Here is a 20,195-nt window from a genome sequence, read left to right as displayed (position 1 = left end):
ACGGTAAACTCAGCCCTGCTGACCCTGCAAAGTCCTCCTTACTAACATCTGGGGTCTAGTGTCAAAATTGGGAGAGCTGTCTCACAGACTATTCAAGCAACAGCCTGACAGAGTCATCCTCACGGAATCAGACCCTACAGATAATGTCCCAGGTTCCACTATCACCATCCCTGGGTATGTCCTGTCCCACTGGCAGGACAGACCCAGCAGAGGTGGTGGCACAGTGGTATAGAGTCGGGAGGGAGTTGCCCTGGGAGTCCTCAGCATCAACTCCGGACCCCATGAAGTCTCATAGCATCAGATCAAACATGGGCAAGGAAACCTCCTGCTGATTACCACGTACCGCCCTCTCTCAGCTGATGAATCAGTGCTCCTCCATGCTGAACATCACTTGGAGGAAGCATTGATGGTGGCAAGGGTGCAGAATGGACTCTGGGTGGGGGACTTCAATGTCCATCATCAGGAGTGGTTCAGTAGCATCATTATTGACCGAGTCCTAAAGGACATAGCTGCTGGGCTGGGTCTGTGGCAGGTGGTGAGGGAACCAACAAGAGGGAAAAATATACTTGGCCTCATCCTCACCAACCTGCCTGCTGCAGATGCATCTGTCCATGACAGTATCGGTGGGAGGTACCATCACACAGTCATTGTGGAGATGAAGTCCCGCCTTCAAATTGGGGATACCCTCCATCGTGTTGTGTGGCACTACCACCATGCTAAATGGGATAGATTTCGAACAGATCTAGCAGCTCAAGACTGGGCATCCATGAGGCGCTGTGGGCCATCAGCAGCAGCAGAATTGTACTCGAACACAATCTGTAACCTCATGGCCCAGCATATCCCCCACTCTACCATTACCATCAAGCCAGGGGATCAACCCTGGTTCAATGAGGAGTGCAGGAGGGCATGCCAGGAGCAACACCAGGCATACCTTAAAATGAGGTGTCAACCTGGTGAAGCTATAACACAGGACTACCTGCATGCCAAACAGCATAAGCAGCAAGTGATAGACAGAGCTGAGTGAGCCCACACCAAATGGATCAGATCTAAGCTCTGCAGTCCTGCCACATCCAATCGTGAATGGTGGTGGACAATTAAAAAACTCACTGGAGGAGGAGGCTCCACAAATATCCCCATCCTCAATTATGGAGGAGCCCAGCACATCAGTGTGAAAGATAAGGCTACATTTTCTATAATCCTCAGCCAGAAGTGCCGAGTGGATGATCCATCTCAGCCTCCTCTGGAGGACCCCAGCATCACAGATGCCAGTCTTCAGCCAATTCGATTCACTCCATGTGATATCAAGAAATGATTGAAGGCACTGGATACTGCAAAGGCTATGGGCCCTGACGTTATTCCGGCAATACTACTGAAGACTTTTGCTCCACAACTTGCCGCGCCCCTAGCCAAGCTGTTCCACTACAGCTACAACATTGGCATCTACCTGGCTATGTAGAAAATTGCCCAGGTATGTCCTGTACACAAAAAGCAGGACAAATACAACCCGGCCAATTACCACACCATCGGTCTACTCTTGATCATCAGTAAAGTAATGGAAGGGGTCATCAATAGTGCTATCAAGCGGCACTTGCTTAGCAATAACTTGCTCACTGATGCCCAGTTTGGGTTCTGCCAGGGCCACTCAGCTCCTGACCTCATTACAGCCTTGGTTCAAACATGGACAAAGGAGCTGAACTCCCGAGGTGAGGTGAGACTGACTGCCCTTGACATCAAGGCTGCTTTTGACTGAGTGTGGCATCAAGGAGCCCTAGCAAAACTGGAGTCAATGGGAATCAGGGGAAAACTCTCCACTGGTTGGAGTCATACCCAGCACAAAGGAAAATGGTTGTGGTTGTTGGAGGTCAGTCATCTCAGCTCCAGGACATCACTGCAGGAGTTCCTCAGGGTAGTGTCCTAGGCCCAACCATCTTCAGCTGCTTCATCAATGACTCTCCTTCCATCATAAGGTCAGAAGTGGGGGTATTCACTGATGATTGCACAATGTTCAGCACCATTCACAAATCCTCAGATACTGAAGCAGTCCATGTCCAAATGCAGCAAGACCTGGACAACATCCAGGCTTGGGCTGACAAGTGGCAAGTAACATTTGTGCCACACAAGTGTCAGGCAATGACCATCTCCAACAAGAGAGAATCCAACCATCGCCCCTTGATGTTCAATGGCATTACCATCACTGAATCCCACATATCAACATCCTGGGGGTTACCATTGACCAGAAACTGAACTGGACTAGCCATATAAATACTGTGACTACAAGAGCAGGTCAGAGGTTAGGAATTGTGCAACGAGTAACTCACCTCCTGACTCCCCAAAGCCTGTCCACCATCTACAAGGCACAAGTCAGGAGTGTGATGGAATACTCCCCGCTTGCCTGGATGAGTGCAGCTCCCACAACACTCAAGAAGCTCAACACCATCCAGGACAAAGCAGCCCACTTGATTGGCACCACATCCACAAACATTCACTCCCTCCACCATTGATGCACAGTAGCAGCAGTGTGTACCATCTACAAGATGCACTGCAGGAATTCACCAAGGCTCCTTGGACAGCACCTTCCAAGCCCACGACCACTACCATCTAGAAGGACAAGTGCAGCAGATAAATGGGAACACCACCACCTGGAAGTTCTCCTCCAAGCTAATCACCAACCTGACTTGGAAATATATCGGCCGTTCCTTCACTGTCGTTGGGTCAAGATTCTGGAACCCCCTCCCTAACAGCACTGTGGGTGCACCTACACCACATGGACCGCAGCGGTTCAAGAAGGCAGCTCACCACCACCTTCTCAAGGGCAACTAGGGATGGGCAATAAATGCTGGCCCAGCCAGTGATGCCCACACCCCGTGAATGAATATTTTAAAAGAAGATTGCACAAAGCAGGGCCTCTGAAGCTGGGTTTGAAGAGCTGCTTGCTATCTCACCTTTGATCGTTGATGTATGTTGGCACAATAGCCAAATAAACTTCAACCAGTTCTTAAATGTATTTCAACTTGTAAAGCATTATATAGACGTCATTACTTGGTGCTCGAGTACTCGCTTTATAATAATGAGAAAAAATCAATAGATTTTCGGGAGATATTGATGACATTTCCTCATGAGGGGATTTATTATTCCCATCGGTAGTAAGGGACTAATAACCTGGCCCCAGCGCTATGGTAACGTGGCTGCTGATCACTGGCACTACGTGTGACTGTAAAGGAAGAGTCTGAAAATATGGAGTCTCCTTGGGCTGAACAAAGACCCACAACCAGACCAGGCCATCCGGCCCAGAAACTCTCAGAGGCTACACCTGTTTCTCGGGCACTAAGTAGCACCCAGGGCAGGGCAGGGTTTTTAGGTTGGTGGGCCATCAAGGTCAGCGGGCTAGGGAGCAGCCTGGGAACGGACCCCAACCGCGGTTTCATGCTGGCTGGCCCATTAACGGGGCGGGCGCTGACGTAAGCGTGGGCGTGGGTGTGGGCGAGCGCCGAATGAAAGGCCCCCTGACGGCAGAGAGCTTTTTAAAAACCAATAAATAAAGCTTTTAAAACCCGGGAAAAAAAATGTCCACCCATCGCAGTCAGTCACCTGAACATATCCACGATGAAAAACCCCTGTCCGTACATTCTTAACTTTTTAATTTCATAACGGAAACCTCATCCCGCCCCTTGGTTGAGGTTTGATGAAAAATGCTAAGTCCGCCTGGCCGATTCGACCGTGAGGTTGGACGGGCCACGAAAAATCGGAGACAATCACAACTTTAGTTGCACTGATTGGCCTCTTAATTGTCGGTGGGTGCGCTCCCGACCTTTGCGCGTGCCCGCCGACCGAAATATCGCGCGATTTTGCGTCCAATCGGGTCGGGCGCGCGCCTGCACGCCAACCTAAAAGCTCTGCCCGCCTGTCAGCCAGGAAGCACATGCTCATTAGGAGCCAGAAATGCGCTGCTCACCATATTGCTATAGGCCAGAAAATAGACATTCAAAGCTGCTCCTGAAACAGGCGTTAGCCCTTCCCGTGTACAATTAATGGGCCTAAGACTCCATCACGTGCTTCCCTCCAGGGCAGAGGCGGAGGGCAAGCGAGGTCATCAGTCCCAGTCTCCTGGGCTGGGAGTGTTGTATATTTTATATCTCGAATCTATGCAGAGGTGGCACTCGTTTATATATGCGTGTAGCTGGCTTTATTTTATGCTTCAGCTCCAGCTTCCAGCACTTTCCGTCGTTTGTTTGCTTTCCTCTGAGTCCACACCCCGGCTTAACCAATCAAGCACAGTGAGCATCAATTGTAAACAGACTCACTTAATCAAGCACAGAATAATTGAACACCACAGGGAGCATTGTGCGGAATCAGAAGCAGCGTACATATTGGTGCCGTGGGAGCTATTTGTGCAGCTCTGTAGGTACAGGAGATGAGTGCATTTACAATTCAGCTCAGCAGTGATGGCGATGGAGAAACGAGTGCCAGCTCGGCCATCGCCAGCAGGTACTGCCTACTACCAGCCGCTGTCGCACAGTGAGGAATGCTGTGCTCAATTCACAATGGAGGAAGGGGCTCTGATGCCCCTGTACCATCCTCAGATACCAGAGTGAGAAAACTGGCTCAAGTGACACCTCATGAGACCGAGCGCCATGGTACATGAGCCTTTGATTGTCCAATCATCTGACTCACAGATTGTAGGCTGATTCTTCCCACAAACAGCAGGATTCTCTTTTTGATGAGCTCCCACAATCAGACAGAGTAATCACACTTCTTGCTGCTGGTTTCAGACAAAGGAGAGAGTTTTTTTTTGAAAGGACCATATCACTGTGAGAGAAGCTAGACTACATGTGGTAAGATCCTCATTCTTCCAATAGTTTAAAGGTCAAACCATAAAACCTGCTCTTGCAAACTCCTTAAATGTATTTCACATCTATCTTGCTGTGGATAGCGATACAGCAATTATTATGAAATTTCCCAGCAAGAGTCAGTACTTGCAGAAGGTGCAGAGTTGGAGACAGCTACCCCGATGTTAACCTCCCCTCACCTGAGCTCGTTCTTGGAGAGGGGATTTAATTAAGGTTTTTAAAATTATCAGGGCTTTGTCCGAGCAGATAGGGAGAAATTGCTTCCATTGGCTGGAGGGTCACAGGTCACCAGAAGACACAGACTGAAAATAATTTGTAGAAGAACAAGAGGAGGAGAGGTTTTTTTTTAAGCAGTGAGTTGTTGTGATGATGCCTGAAAGGGCAGTGAAACCAATAGTAACTTTCAAAAGAGGAAAAATGTGCAAGTTTCTTGATAATCAGCATGATCTCTCTCTCTCGTTCCTTCTCAATCTTACTCTCTTGATCTCGCTCTTTGTCTCTCCCTCACCCTGTCTTGCTCACACTAACTCCCTTTTGCATACTCTAACCCACTCTCTCACTCACTCTCTCTGTTCTCTCTATCTCTCTCTGTCAGTCTCCATCTCATTCTCTCTCACTCAGTCTCTGTCATTCCCTCTCTTACTCTATTTTTCTCTGTTTCTGACTCTCACTCACTTACTGTGATTCTCTCTGCCTCTCTCTCTCACTCTCACTCACTCTCTTTGTCTCTCATTCCCTCTCTCTCGCACTCTGTCTCTCTCGCGGTCTCTCTTGCTCTGTCTCTCTCTCATTCTCTCTCTCTTTTACTCTCGCTCCCTCTTTCTTACTCTCTCGATCTTTCTCCCTCAATCCGTCTCTCTCGCTCTCTCTCTCTCTGCCTCTCTCTCTTACCTTCTCTCTTTCACTCTTACTCTCTCTCTCTGTCTCTCTCTCTCTCTTTTTCTCTCACTCTCACTCTACCTTTCTCTGTCTCTCTCTCTCACTCACTCTCACTCACTCTCTCTCTTTCTCTGTTTCTCTCTCACTCTCTTGCTCTTTCTCTCTCACTCTCTCTCTCTTTCTCTGTTTCTCTCTCTCGCTCTCTCTCTCTCACTCTCTTGCTCTTTCTCTCTCACTCTCTCTCTCTTTCTCTGTTTCTCTCTCCCACTCTCTCTCTCACTCACTCTCCCTCAGCTCAAAGCCCCTCTCATTTAATATTCTTCTCAACTCATTTTCCACTCTCTCCTGCAACATCTTTTCCAGCTAATTTGCAACCAACAGGAAACATTCTACAACTGTAAAGTTGGCGTAAGATTTTAATATTAGATGCGGGGCTGACACCTTCACCCCAGGGAGTTTGGAGCCTCCCTCAATTCCTGGCGGCTTTGGGATTGAAGTTTCAGGAACCAGCTAGCCCAGTACAGGCTGCAGTTGATATGTGCAGGATTCGTCTTTTAGCCGAGTCCAACACACATCAAACCCAACTGGTCTTATCAAAGCTCTGTAACCTTTCCATTGCTGCCAATTCAGCCAATACTAATATGCAATGGATGGACTGGTTCTGATTCACAGCCTCCTGGGTGGAAAGTAACCTCAGTATTGAGCAGTTTCTGGTCTTTTGATCCTTTCTTTAAATCCTTTAGCAGGTCGGGTGCTTGCAAGGCCCAATCCCTAACAGCTGATTGGCTCACTAGGCACCTTCCGAGGACAATTAAGATCCAACCAGACTGGTGTGGTATTGGAGTCACATATTGGCCCAGACTAGGTAAGGACGTCGGGTTTCCCTTCCTGATCCCTTTCCCTTCAGGAAGGCGGGATTAGAAAGGGCACCTGGGTGTCCTCGGGCTGGCATGGACAAGACGGGCCAAATGGCCTCCCTCTGTGCTGTAACTTTTCTATGGTTCTATGCTTCTAAGTGAACCAGTTGGGTTTTTAATGACAACCCGACAGCTTCACAGTCACTGATTGCCGATACCAGCCTTTTATTTCTATTCCTTGAGCTTCAATCAGATTCTCTGGCTGTCACAGTGGGATTTGATCTCACGTTTGCAGGGCGGTGAGTCCAGGCCTCTGTAGCCCCTGTTGTAATATGCCTTTAAGGGATTGCGGCATGGCATCACCAGAAGGGGAAGTGTGTCACGCGGTTCAGTTTTAGTTGCACTTTTGCTTTTGAGCAGAGCACAGGGCACACACAGCTCTGCTGCTGGTCTCTTCAAGCTTTCCACCCATGTTTAAATCTTCCCATGTCCCTAGTCTAAATAAATGAGACCACAACATGTTTACACAATCCCTTAAGGTTCCTTCATGTCATTATAAAAACACGACAACCTCGCCACTAACATCTGAAAATTGGAATAGAATGGGAGAGTTTCAGAAAGGCAGATGCTTTCATCCCAAAAGCACTTTAATCAGGAATAAATGGAGAGTTAAAGAGGAAATCCTGTACACGAAGCCACTAATTAATGCATAAATATGTCAGTAAGGATATTGCAGGGAATGGCTCATGTGTGAAGTAACGTCCTTGTTTTTAATGGAATTGAATGATACCTTAACTCCAAAGGGTTAAATCACAAGGAGAGATTACACCAACTAGGGAAAACATTCCCTGAAATTTAGACGGTCAAGAGTTGATTTGATCAAAGTGTGCACGATTTGAAGGGGAGCAGATTGGTTAGATTGGGAGAGAATATTTCTGCTGACTGGGGAGTCTAGGACTAGAGGCAAGGACTAAAAAAATAAGGTCAGTTCTTTCAGGAATGAAATAAAAACAGAAAATGCTGGAAAAACTCAGCGGGTCTGGCGGCCTCTGTGGAGAGAGGAACAGAGTTAACGTTTTGATTCTGTATGACTCTTCTTCAGAGCTCTTTAGCTCTGTTAACTCTGTTTTTCTCACTCCACAGATGCTGCCAGACATGCTGAGTTTTTCCAGAATTTTCTGTTTTTATTTCAGCTTCCCAGCATCCACACGATTTTGCTTTAATCTTTCAGGAATGGATTTATGCAACATTTCTACAAACATACGAACAAGGAGCGGGAGTGGGCCATTCAGCCCCTCGAGGCTGCTCAGCCATTTAATAAGATCATGGCTGATCTGACAGTAACCTCAAATCTGCATCCCATCTACCCCCCGATAACCTATCACCCCCTTGTTTACCAAGAATCTATCCATCTCTGCCCTAAAAATATTCAAAGACTCTGCTTCCACCACCTTTTCGGGAAGAGAGTTCCAAAGGCTCACGACCCTCTGAATGAAAACATTTCGCCTCGTCTCTGTTTTAAGTGGACGACCCCTTATTTTTAAACAGTGACCCCTAGTTCTGGATATAAAGGGTGGTGGAAGTTTGGAACCCTCTACCACAAACAGTGATTGATGCTGGATCAATTATTAATTTTAAATATAAGAATGATAGATTCTTGTTATCCAAAGGTACTAAGGGGTATGGGGCGAAGGTAAGTGTATGGATTTAGGCCGTGGATCAGCCATGATCTCGTTGAATGTGTTGGAATAGGCATGAGGGGCTGATTGGCCTCCCCCAGTGCCTATGTTCCCATGTTACTCCACTACCACCAGCACCACTTGTGTCACATCGCTTAATAATCTCAGTTTCTATCAGCAGCAATAACATTTTCTCCTGTCCCATTTCTCTCTAAACCAACGCAGGGTACATTCGCTGATCCCACACTCTTAGAGGGAACAGGGAGCAGATTGGAATATAATATGATAGCACAAATTCTCCCACCAGTGTTCCACGCACCAACACTTGATGTGATTTTAACTGGGAGATACACCTGTGGTCAGATAATTGAACGAGGTGACAACAGAGAAACATCACACGGGTTGGTGCACCAATTGGCAACACTGCCACTTTAAGCATTAAAGGGCCAGACCAGACATGAGTGGGCCACCTCCCGTTACCCAAAAAACAGTGCGGCAGTTACGTAGGATATTACATTGCCGACTTCCAAGTTAATTAAATTTCGAAGTTCTTGAAATGGAGACTCTCGCTGACCGTCAGCGAGATGAATAGATGTCGATTCTCAGTAAGACAGATGCATTTCCTCATTTCCCCGCTGTCCGCTCATCTTTGGGTCTATTCCAAGCAATGTGGCATCACTAGACTGAGAGGGTGAAAACGTTTAAATTTCCCCCCTTTGGCTCCCTTCTGCACTGTAGGGTTCATTCAGCCTATTAGCCCTGGACCAGCTTGTTGAAAGAGCTATCTAATTAGTCCCGCTCCCCCTGCTCTTTCCCCATTGCCCTGCATTTTTTTCTTTGTCAAGTATTTATCCAGTTACCTTTCGAAAAAGTTACCATTGCTTCCACCCCCTCTCAAAACGTTCCAGATCACAACATTTCACTGCAAGAAAAAAAAATTCTCCTCGTCTTCCGTGTGGTTCTTTTGCCATAAATCTGTGTCCCTCCTCACTTTGGAAACCTTACTTACTTATCCATCTAGGTGTTCCTTGTCTCTCCAAGAGGGGGAACATTACCAAGGGAAAGAATCCGGTTGGAATTGGGTGCTGCATCATTCCACATGGCAATTCAAGGAGGCAGCAACTCAACAATATCTCCATCAACCAGAGTAGGATCAGTGGGTTACAGTGAAGAGTTGAGCGCTAGGGGGACAGAGCAAGGTTCTAGGAAGGCCGGTTGGAGGGAGTTTGGAGGGAAGAGGGGTGGAGTTTGGATAGGATGTAAGGCTGCCAATTGTGTTTAAATGTATTCCTGGAGTTTCATCACATGACTTGCCCCCACGCTCCAGCCATTAGTCGGCCAACACATCCATCCTTGTGACGCACGGCCTTCCTACGCCAATTGGAAAGCAAAAAGACTCATTACCCAATTGGATGATGCTTGACTGTCAGCCAAGTAGCCTATTTTTTTTTAACCCTTTTCAATATTTTTATATCTGGTAAAGAGAAATGTTGAAAGAAAATACCAAAAAAAAGCTATTGTTTTCATGTCCAGATGATCTTTCTCCAGGGTTGTACACAGCAGTGTCCTGGAGATTGACCTTCAATTCCTGGAGACTCCAGGCCAATCCTGGAGGGTTGGCGACCCTAACTGAAGCTGGATAGAGGTATATAGAGTTGAAGGTTAAAGGTTGGCGAGAGGCGGGTTGGAGGTTAGAGGTGAAGGAAGGTTCACCAATCAGATAAATGCAAACCTGTCAGCTGTCCAAATCTCTCACTATCTCAAGATCGTGGTGGACAATGAAACTTTGCAATATTAGAAAGCTCAAATCCATGGTTAAAATTTGCGAAATGCAATAGTGGATCCAAATCAAACCCTGTAAATCTCATAATGCACCTGATGATAGCTAAGGAAGGTGACTGCGCTGCTTTATGGCAAACACAAAATGCAAAAAAAAAGAAAATTAACTCTGGTTATTTATGATTGTTGATGTTTTTACTGCTGCCTATAATGAGGTTACACAGCAGTGAAACACCACTGCAAAAGCATTCAGGCATCCCGCCATCTAACGTGCCATTTCTCTCTCTCACTGACATCTCTTATCCGATTTCATTCTGTTCTCACCCTCCTTCACGTTTTCCCTTCCTTTCTCATTCGTTGTTCTGCTTTCATTTTCTCTCCCTGCAATTTTCTCTGACCCTCCTCTACCCCTACGACCCACCCCACTCTGAACACGCCCTTTGATATGTGCGTCCCTCTTCCCCTTTCCTTCTCACCATTTGTGGTCAAGACCCACTCTGGATTTCCCTCCTAACCCCACCCCCCTCCCTCCTTTTAAGACACCCACCTCTCTGACCAGTCTCTTGGTCATCCTTACTCATATCACCTTCTTTGGCTCAGTGTCGCTTTTTATTGCTTATATCATGCGCTTTGAGCTTTCTTTTAACATTAAACGTAAATTATTATTTTCTCATTTTCTCTCCTTTCTTCAATTTATTTTAATTTTAAACTCATTTAATTGTACCCACGTTTCCAAGTGATATATTATAGAAAGGTTTAATTGATCTGCCTTCATTTATGAATGTCTGGTAACTGATCTATGCTCACTGTGCTTGATCAGTTAAGCCTGGGTGTGGAGTCAAAGCAAACTAAACAGATACCACAGAAGCTACCGGAAGCTGAGCATAAGTGTAGACATTTTGTGATTGCAGAGATATTTTGAAACTTCCGTGAATTAACCTGTTACACACTTAGAAACGAGTGTCATCTCTACATTGCTCTGAGGTCGATCAAAACAATAACATTTACAATGTGGGGAATATAACCCCACCCACTCCCACCTGATTATGCAAAAAAATGGGGCTTTCTACCCAATCTCTGGAGCTCATTTTCAACCTATTTGACCCATTCTTTCTCCATCGCATTTTGCTCACTCCTCCCCCATTGTGATGCTCCTTCTCATGTCCTTGGCTGCTCTTACACGCTTCTCACTGTCAGCTATGGGTTCAGCCTGTAGCACTCACCTCTTGAGTTAGAAGGTTGTGGGTTCAATTCCCACTCCAGCATGAGATCAAGGCCCATGTGGAGGGATTGCGGAAGGAGTGCTGAGAGATTGCTGTGGGAGTGCTGAGGTTCAGGTAAGATCCTATACCACGGCCCCGTCTGCCCTCTCAGGTGGAGGCAAAAAAATCCCAGTCGGAATGGAGTGAAATAGTACAGGGTTTCAAAGAAGAGTAAGGGAGTTCTCCCCAAGTGCCCTGCTCAACATTTACCCCTCCAACAACATCACTCAAAAAACATTGGTAAATTTGTTGCTGCCTTTCATACAGTGACTGTACTTCAAAAATACCTTTGGACATCCTGATGTCAGGACGGACACTATATAAATGCATGTTTCCTTTTGCCTGTTTGAGGTGTTTCGATGTCATTCGGTAGGGTTGCACTGATCTGCACATTTTCCGTCCCTCCTCGATTCACGTGTTTCAGTCAATTGGATAAAACATTTTTTTATGAATGACTAGAAAATCGTTCAAAAATATTCATCCTGGACAGATGGACAGAGACAAGTTGGGAATGCAGTCACTGGACACAGCCTCAGACTGTTGGTTCCTGTGTGACCTGCTGAGGATCAGTGCACCTGGCGCAAGCAAATAACAGATCGTGTGGTCTCCTTTAAAACGAGGCAAGGAGAGGGATTCCCTCTCAGCCAGGACACAATCGTCTGTGCTAGCCTGTACTCCTTGAAGCAGAAACTTACACGCACAGATCGGCTTGACCAGTCACCTAGATACCAAATACCCCAGATGATGGACATGGTCGCCTTCGTCATGAAGGACGGACACCAAACTGACCAGATCAACCTGTGTTAAAAATATCGGGGGCCAGCCCCACGTACCAAAGCTAATAGTTATTGGGAAATACAGTCAGAAGATGTTTATTGGCAAGTAAATACCTGCCAGCTTGCAATTCCATCCTGTATTGTTCTGCTCCATTCTGACTGTTCCACTCTACTGGACTGTCCAACTCCATCCTGCACAGTTCCACCCCATTCTGACTGTGCCACTCCTTTCTCTCTGTTCCACTCCATCCTGACTGTTCAATGCCGTTCTGACTGTTCCACTCCATTCTATCTGTTCCACTGCATTTCGTACTGCTCCATTTCATTCTGGATGTTCCGCACCAACCTGTGCTGTTCCATTCCATTCCACTCTATCCTGTACTGTTCCACTCCATGCTGTATTGTCCAACACCTTCCTGTACAGTTCCACCCCATTCTGACTATGCCCCTCCATCCTGTACCATTTCACTCCATTCTGACTGTTCCCTCCATTCTGTACTGTTCCATTCCTTTCTGACTGTTTCACTCCATCATGTACTGCTCCACCTCATTCTGACTGTATAACTCCATTCTGCATTGTTCCTCTCCACTGTGTACTGTTCCATTCCATCCTCTCTGTCCCACTCCATTCTGGCTGTTCCACCCTGTAATGCTCAACTCCATTGTGACTGTTCTGGTCCGTCCTGTACTGTTCCATCCCATTTTGTAATGTTTCATTCCATGATGCCTGTTCCAGTCCATTCTATACTGTTCCATCCTATTCTGACTCTTCCACTCCATCATGTCCTGTTTCACTCCACTCCGACTGTCCCACTCCATCCTATACTATTTCACTCGAATCTGTACTGTCCCATTCCATTCTGACTGTTCCACTCGTTCCTGACCGTTCCACTCCATTCTGTAATGTTGTTCTCCATTCTTCCTGTTCCAGTCCAGCCTGTACTTTTCCCCTCTATTTTGCCTGTTCCACCCCATTCTGACCGTTCCTGTCCGTTCTGACTGTTCTTATTGATGCTGCTACCTCACCATTCATACAGCTTAGTGAGAGATGAGCTTCTGCTGCCACCTGCTGTCAGAAATAGGCATTTATCAATAGAATTTTTTTAAGGAGTTGGAGCATCATGTGTCACTTTAGTTTTCTGGTCAGAGAGTTTGTTTCAACAAACAATTTATATAGCACCTTTAATGTAGGAAAAAGGCTTCACAGGTGCACGAAGAAACAAAGTTTGTCACTGAGTCACATGAGGTGATATTAAGACAGATGACCAAAAGTGTGGTCGGAGGTGGAGGATTTCTGGAGCATATTAAAAGAGGAGAGGAAGACAGACTTTCATTTATATAGCGACTTTCATCACCAAAGAATGTCAAGAGTGCTTTGAAGGTTTGTCATTGTTGTAATGTAGGAATGTGACAGCCAATTTGTGCACAGCAAGCTCCCACAAACAGCAATCCGTTAATGACCAGATAATCTGTTTTACTGATGTTGATCGAGGGATAATTATTGGCCAGGACACCAGGGAGAACTCTCCTGCTTTTTTTTCAAAATAGTGGAATCTTTCACATGACATCCAAAAGACAGCCTATCTGACTGTGCAGCACTCTCTCAGGGCTGCACCAGAGCATCAGCCTGGATTTCTGCACTCAGGCCCTGGAGTGGCTCTTGAACCCTGACCCTTGCGATTAACAGAGGCAAGAGCACAACCAACTGAGCCACAGAGAAGTGGAGAGATGCAGGGGGGGGGCGGAAATCGCAGAGCTCAGGGGTTAAGGCAGCTGAAGGCACGTCCAGCAGTTGTGGAGTGATGAGCAAAAGACCAGAATTGGAGGGGAAACAGAGATACCGGAGGTTCGTAGGTCTGGAGGAGGTTACAGGGAATAGGGGGGGGTGGGGGGGGTGGTCACACCATGGAAAGATTTGAAACCCGGGGGCGAGAGTTTTAAAATCTGAGGCAGGCGATGTGGGTCAGTGAACACAGGGCATCGGGTGAACGAGAATGGGTGTGAGGCGGGATAGGGGGCTGCAGAGCTTTGGATGAGCTGAGATTTGCAGAGGTTGGGAGGCAGGGGACCAGGAGAACATGGGAATACCCTCAGGTGCTTGGGAGGTCCTTGAAAACCTGGGACCCAGATTATGGAATTTCGTTTAATCTGGTCGTTTCTTTAGTCCCCAAAGTGTCTTATTCAGGTCACAGAGGATTCTTGTGAGCTGAGGGTTAATTGAGGTTACTGCCGAGATGTATAAGCGTCACTCAGTTTCTTGCTTTCAGCATCCCCTTGATTCATCACCACAGAAAGAAAAACATTGGAACAAAAAGGGAAATCCGCACACTCAGAATTAAAGCGTCTCGGATTTCGGAGCTAACTGTACAAGTGGTCCCTCTGCTGGTTGTACACAGAAACACAGCACACTAAGTTAGGCTAAATAAATATCTCTTAAAGGGAATGTCCATAAAGGGACTGTGAATGGGAGGAGCTTTGGTGGAGGAACTGAAGCAGGGGGATTGGTAATCAGAGGACACAGGTTTAAAGTCACTGGATAAAGACGGAGAAGTGATGGAAATTCTTTGATCCGAACTTATTGTTATGACCTGGTAAATTGGAAAACTTTGCAGGAATAGGACTGGGAATTGGAATTAACCTGATGAGTAATTTTTGGGGAGCTATGGTTGAGAGGGAGAATCAACGACAGCACTTGCCCCATTTGCCACCCAACTGACGTGAACTGGGTAAAAGCAAAATACCGCGGACGCTGGAAATCTGAAACGAAACCAAAAATAGCTGGAAAAGCTCAGCAGGTCTGACAGCGTCTGCGGAGGGGAAGACAGAGTTAATGTTTCGAGTCCGAATGACTCTTCGTCTGACTGGAAACGTTAACTCCGTCTTCCTCTCCACAGACACTGTCAGGCCTGATGTGAACTGGACATTGGGTAAGGTCAGGATGTGGCTCTAGCACGAGGCCATCCACATTCGATAACTATCTGACGTGTAGGCATAGTGGGCTGAATGGCCTCATTCTGGGCCGTACGATTCTATCATTCTGTGAAGGAGATATGCTGAAAGTTTTACCGGGTGAGGGATTGCGTGGGGGTGAGGGTTTGGGTGAGGGTGAGAGTTAGAGTTAGCATTAGGTTTAGGGTGAGGGTTCAGATGAGCGTTAGGGTTAGGATGAGTGTTAGGGTAAGGGTGAGGGTTAGGGTGAGAGTGAAGGTTAGGATGCGGGTGAGGTTGAGGGTGAGGGTTAGGGTGAGGCTTAGCTTTAGGGTTAGGGTGAGGGTTTGGGGTTGGGCTAGGGTGAGGGTGAGGGTTAGGGTGAGGGTGAGGTTGAAGGTTTAGGTGAGGCTTTGGGGTAGGGTTAGGATGAGGGTTTGGGGGATGGTGAGGGTGAGGGTTAGGGGCGGGTGAGGGTTTGGGGGGTGGTGAGGGTTAGGGTCAGGGTTAGGAGTAGGGTGAGGGTGAGGGTCAGGGTGAGGGTGAGGGTTAGGGTGAGGGGTAGGGTTAGGGTGAGGGTTAGGGTGAGGGTTAGGGTGAGGGTGAGGGTTAGGGTAAGGGTGAGGGTTAGGGTGAGGGTTAGGGTGAGGGTGTGTGTTAGGGTGAGGGTTAGGGTGAGAGTTAGGGTGAGGTTGAGGGTGAAGGTGAGGGTGAGTGTTAGAGTTAGGGTGAGGGTCAGGGTTAAGGTGAGGGTGGGGACTGAGGGTTTGGGTGAGGGTGAGAGATTGGGGTGAGAGTTTGGGTCAGGGTGAGGGTTTGGGTGAGGGTGAGGATTTGGGTTAGGTTGAGGGTTCGGGTGAGGGTGAGGGTTTGGGGTAGGGTGAGGGTTTGGGTGAGAGTTTGGGGTAGGTTGAGGGTTTGGGGTGAGGTTGAGGGCGAAGGTGAGGGTGAGGGTTAGAATTAGGGTGAGGGTGAGGGTTAAGGTGACGGCAGTGAGTGAGGGCTAGGGTGAGGATGAGGATGAGGGTGAGGGTTAGGGTGAGGGTGTGGGGTGTGGGTTTGGGTGAGGGTGAGAGATTGGGTTGAGGGTTTGGGTGAGGGTGAGGGTTTGGGTAGGGTGAGGAGTTGGGGGTTTGGGTGAAGGTTTGGGGTGAGGGTTTGGGGTGATGGTTATACTCTTCGGTGAGGGTGAGGGTTTGAGGTGAGGGTGAGGGATTGGGGTGAGGGTGAGGGTGAGGGTTTGGGGAGGGTGAGGGTTTGGGTGAGGGTGAGGGTTAGAGGGTAGGGTGAGGGTTTGGGTGAGGGTGAAGGTGAGGGTGTGGGTGAGGGTGAGGGATTGGGGTGAGGGTGAGGGTTAGGGTGAGGGTGAGGGATTGGGGTGAGGGTGAGGGTTTGGGTGTGGGTGAGGGTGAGGGATTGGGGTGAGGGTGAGGGTGAGGGTTAGGGTGAGGGTGAGTGTTTGGGTGAGGGTGAGGGATTGGGGTGAGGGTGAGGGTGAGGGTGAGGGTGAGGGTGAGGGTTTGGGTGAGGGTGAGGGTTTGGGGTGAGGGTGAGGGTTAGGGTGAGGGTGAGGGATTGGGGTGAGGGTGAGGGTTAGGGTGAGGGTGAGGGATTGGGGTGAGGGTGAGGGTTTGGGTGAGGGTGAGGGTTTAGGTGAGGGTGAGGGTTTGGTGTGAGGGTGAGGGTGAGGGTGTGGGTGAGGGTGAGGGATTGGGTGAGGGTGAGGGTGAGGGTTAGGGTGAGGGTGAGGGCTTGGTGAGGGTTTGGGGTGAGGGTGAGGGTTAGGGTGAGGGTGAGGGTTAGGGTGAGGATGAGGGATTGGGGTGAGGGTGAGGGTTTGGGTGAGGGTGAGCGTTTGGGTGAGGCTAAGGGTAAGGGTTTGGTGTGAGGGTGAGGGTGAGGGTTAGACTGAGGGTGAGGGTTTGGGGTGAGGTTGAGGGTGAGGGTGAGAGTTAGGTTGAGGGTGAGGGTTTAGGTGAGGGTGAGGGTTTGGGGTGATGGTTTGGGTGAGGGTGAGGGTTTAGGGTGATGGTTTGGGTGAGGGTGAGGGTTTGGGGTGAGGGTTTGGGGTGAGGGTTAGGGTGAGGGTGAGGGTTTGGGTGAGGGTAAGGGTTTGGGGTGATGGTTTGGGTGAGGGTGAGGGTGGGGGTGCGGGTGAGGGTTTGGAGTGATGGTTTGGGGTGAGGGTGAGGGTTTGGGTGAGGGATTGAGGTGAGGGTGAGGGTTTGGGGTGAGGGTTTGGGGTTTTGGTGAGGGTGAGGGTTTGGGTGAGGGTGAGGTTTTGCGTGAGGGTGAGGGTGATGGATTGGGAGAGGGTGAGGGTTAGGGTGAGGGTGATGGTTTGGGTGAGGGTGAGGGTGATGGTTTGGGTGAGGGTGAGGGTGAGGGTTAGGGTGAGGGTGAGGGTGAGGGTTAGGGTGAGGGTGAGGGTTTAGGGTGAGGGTGAGGGTGATGGTTTGGGTGAGGGTGAGGGTTTGGGTGAGGGTGAGGGTGAAGGTGAGGGTTTGGGATGATGGTTTGGGTGACGGTGAGGGTTTGGGTAAGGGTGAGGGTTTGGGGTAGGTTGACGGTTTGGGTGAGGGTTTGGTCGAGGGTGAGGGTTTGGGTGAAGGTTTGGGGTAGGGTGAGGGTTTGGGTGAGGGTTTGGGTGAGGGTCAAGTTTTGGATGAGGGTTTGGATGAGGGTTAGGGTTTGGGTGAGGGCGAGGGTTTGGGTGAGGGTTTGGGGGAGGGTTTGGGTGAGCCTGAGGGTTAGGGTGAGGGTTTGGGTGAGGGTGAGGGTTTGGGTGAGGGTTTGGGTGAGGGTGAGGGTTTGGGGTAGGGTGAGGGTTTGGGTGAGGGTGAGGCTGAGGGTTTGGGTGAGGGTTTGGGTGAGGGTGAGGGTTTGGGGTGACGGTTTGGGGTGAGGGTGAGGGTGAGGGTTTCGGTGAGGGTGAGGGTTTGGGTGAGGGTGAGAGTTTGGGTGAGGGTGAGGGTTTGCATGAGGGTGAGGGTTTGGGTGAGGGTGAGGGTTTGGGTGAGGGTGAGGGTGACGGTTTGGGGTGAGGGTTAAGGTGAGGGTTTGGGTGAGGGTGAGAGTGAGGGTTTGGGTGAAGGTGAGGGTTTGGGGTGATTGTTTGGGGTGAAGCTGAGGGTGAGGGTTTGAGGTAAGGGTTTGGGGTGAGGGATTGGGGTGAGGGTGAGGGTGAGGTTTTGGGTTGATGGTTTGGGCTGAGGGTGAGGGTGAGGGTTTGGGTGAGGGTTAGGGTGAGGGTTAGAGGGTAGGGTGAGGGTTTGGGTGAGGGTGAGGGTTTGGGTGAGGTTGAGGGTGAGGGTAAGGGTGAGGGATTGGGGTGAGGGTTTCGGTGAGGGTGAAGGATTGGGGTGTGGGTGAGGGTGAGGGTGAGAGTGAGGGTTTGGGTGAGGGTGAGGGTGAGAGTGAGGGTTTGGGTGAGGGAGAGGGTTTGGGGTGAGGGTGAGGGTTAGGGTGAGGGTGAGGGTTTGGATGAGGGTGAGGGTGAGCGTTTGGGTGAGGGTGAGGGTTTGGGGTGATGATTTGCGGTGAGGGTGAGGGTTTGAGGTGAGGGTGAGGGTTTGGGGTGAGGGATTGGGGTGAGGGTGAGGGTGAGGGTTTGGGGTGATGGTTTGGGGTGAGGGTGAGGGTGAAGGTTTGGGGAGGGTGAGGGTTTGGGTGAGGGTGAGGGTTAGAGGGTAGGGTGAGGGTTTGGGTGAGGTTGAGGGTGTGGGTGAGGGTGAGGGATTGGGGTGAGGGTGAGGGTTAGGGTGAGGGTGAGGGATTGGGATGAGGGTGAGGGTTTGGGTGTGGGTGAGGGTGAGGGATTGGGGTGAGGGTGAGGGTTAGGGTGAGGGTGAGGGTTTGGGTGAGGGTGAGGGATTGGGGTGAGGGTGAGGGTGAGGGTTAGGGTGAGGGTGAGGGTTTGGGTGAGGGTGAGGGTTTGGGGTGAGGGTGAGGGTGAGGGTTAGGGTGAGGGTGAGGGATTGGGGTGAGGGTGAGGGTTAGGGTGAGGGTGAGGGATTAGGGTGAGGGTGAGGGTTTGGGTGAGGGTGAGGGTTTGGGTGAGGCTAAGGGTGAGGGTTTGGTGTGAGGGTGAGGGTGTGGGTGAGGGTGAGGGATTGGGGTGAGGGTGAGGGTGAGGTTTAGGGTGAGGGTGAGGGTTTGGGTGAGGGTGAGGGTTGGGGGTGAGGGTGAGGGTTAGGGTGAGGGATTGGGGTGAGGGTTAGGGTGAGGGTGAGGGTTTAGGGTGATGGTTTGGGTGAGGGTTTGGGGTGAGGGTTTGGGGTGAGGGTTAGGGTGAGGGTGAGGGTTTGGGTGAGGGTTTGGGGTGATGGTTTGGATGAGGGTGAGGGTGGGGGTGAGGGTTTGGAGCGATGGTTTGGGGTGAGGGTGAGGGTTTGGGTGAGGGATTGGGGTGAGGGTTAGGGTGAGGGTGAGGGTTTGGGTGAGGGTGAGGGTTTGGGATGATGGTTTGGGTGAGGGTGAGGGTGGGGGTGAGGGTGAGGGTTTGGAGTGATGGTTTGGGGTGAGGGTGAGGGTGAGGGTTTGGGTGAGGGATTGGGGTGAGGGTGAGGGTTTGGGGTGAGGGTTTGGGGTTTTGGTGAGGGTGAGGGTTTGGGTGAGGGTGAGGGTTTGGGTGAGGGTGAGGGTGATGGTTTGGGTGAGGGTGAGGGTTTGGGTGAGGGTGAGGGTTAGGGTGAGGGTTTGGATGAGGGTGAGGGTTTGGGTGAGGGTGAGGGTTTAGGTGAGGTTGAGGGTGATGGTTTGGGTGAGGGTTAGGATGAGGTTGAGGGTTTGGGTGAGGGTGAAGGTGAGGGTTTGGGATGATGGTTTGGGTGAGGGTGAGGGTGAGGGTTTGGGTGAGGGTGAGGGTGAGGGTGAGGGTGAGGGTGGGGTGATGGTTTGGGTGAGGGTGAGGGTGAGGGTTAGGGTGAGGGTGAGGGTGAGGGTTTGGGTGAGGGTGAGGGTTTGGGGTGATGGTTTGGTGTTGGAGGTGGAGGAGGGATTGGGTGGAGGTGGTAAGGGTGAGGGTTTGGGTGAGGGTGAGGGTTTGGGGTGAGGGTGAGGGTTGGGTGAGGGTGAGGTTGGGTGAGGGTGAGGGTGAGGGTGAGGATTGGGGTGAAGGTGAGGGTGAGGTTTGGGTGAGGGTGAGGGTGAGGGTTGGGGTGAGGGTGAGGGTTGGGGTGAGGGTGAG

The 20,195-nt window shown here is 49.8% G+C and overlaps 1 protein-coding gene across 2 annotated transcripts in view; it reads left to right on the top strand.

Moving 5' to 3' along the window:
* Positions 1-20,195, top strand: part of LOC144668913 (noelin-2-like) — a 310,315-nt gene that overhangs the window by 59,187 nt on the left and 230,933 nt on the right. Inside the window, exon 1 of one of the 2 annotated variants that reach the window (XM_078531385.1) lies at positions 5,182-5,188. The exons of the other annotated variant lie outside the window; for it this stretch is intronic. The gene's annotated coding sequence lies outside the window, so the exon portion shown is untranslated. Of the gene's footprint in view, positions 1-5,181; positions 5,189-20,195 lie in introns of those variants that run through there. 2 annotated transcript variants of the gene reach the window in all.

Source organism: Cetorhinus maximus, chromosome 28, assembly GCF_964194155.1.
Source record: "Cetorhinus maximus chromosome 28, sCetMax3.hap1.1, whole genome shotgun sequence".
NCBI classification, from domain to species: Eukaryota; Metazoa; Chordata; class Chondrichthyes; order Lamniformes; family Cetorhinidae; genus Cetorhinus; species Cetorhinus maximus.
The sequence above is the reverse complement of the archived record's forward strand: the minus strand, read 5'-3'. Positions and strand labels throughout refer to the sequence as shown.